Below are 1,035 nucleotides of genomic sequence, written 5' to 3'. Positions count from 1 at the left end.
TTATTTATGTTTCCTCTGTCGTTATTTTCGTTATTTAGTTAAATTTTGTATTATATGAAGACCTAATCATCATTCTTTGCTTTTGTTGTAAACATTTAACCGACGATATCTCAATGCTTTCAGCAAAGCGTTACTTTTCATAAACTTTGTAGTTGGCGGAACTCTTGACATGTATTACAAAACATATCCATACAAAATTTTATCTATACTTCTTACACATTACTAGAATTTTAAATATCCTGAAAATACGTGTTTGTCATTAGTTTCGAAATCGCAGATATAATACATATCGTTGAAAAGAGAGAATCACAGTATCAAAAATTTCGTTCAAGGACAAGTATTGGAAGATTAATCGACTTGAAATAGCTCGAATAGACGTATAATAGGAAAGCCAAAATTTTATCGTAATGTTATTGTGATAAGACTTTTATCGTTTCTAAGAAATTTAACAAGGAAGTTAGTAGATAAGGTCTGAAATATCTCGTACGCGATAATTATTTCCAAAGCAATTCGAGACCATACAAGGTTTATGAATGAAACAATTTACACCTTCATGAAAAGTGCCCATTAGAAACAACGAACATCAATATATTTTATAGCATAAAGTATTTTTTTATGAACTTTTATAGTAAAGATGAACTAACGAAGCAGAGTGGCGCAGTGGGAGCGTGCTGGGCCCATAACCCAGAGGTCCGTGGATCGAAACCACGCTCTGCTACGTTGTTTTCTCTTTTTTTAAATATCGCAAAGAAAGGCACGAAAACAAAACGACAAACTCTAGACCTGAGGCTAAACATGAAGCTTCAAATCACTACATTTTTGTTCAATTCCAACGAAAATTTCTAGTAAAATTTCAAACGTAAAAGAACTGTAAAGAAAAGACGGTGAAATTCTAAGTTTTCTATATCTACTAAAAGTTATATATACTTCTAAACAATAAATGTATAAACCGTTTAGTTATCATATTGGGACTTTTCCGCATTGTAGCTGATTAAGAATAAAGGCTATTAAGATGTCATTTGCACAAAATAGAAG

At 31.5% G+C, this 1,035-nt stretch overlaps 1 non-coding gene across 1 annotated transcript; it reads left to right on the top strand.

Moving 5' to 3' along the window:
- The first annotated feature begins 646 nt into the window (after nt 1-646).
- Nucleotides 647-718, top strand: TRNAM-CAU (transfer RNA methionine (anticodon CAU)). Its single transcript has one exon. It is a non-coding gene; the product is annotated as a tRNA-Met (tRNA).
- Nucleotides 719-1,035: the final 317 nt, after the last annotated feature.

Source organism: Tachypleus tridentatus, chromosome 13, assembly GCF_004210375.1.
Source record: "Tachypleus tridentatus isolate NWPU-2018 chromosome 13, ASM421037v1, whole genome shotgun sequence".
Lineage (NCBI taxonomy): Eukaryota > Metazoa > Arthropoda > Merostomata > Xiphosura > Limulidae > Tachypleus > Tachypleus tridentatus.
This window is presented reverse-complemented; position numbering and strand designations above follow the sequence as displayed.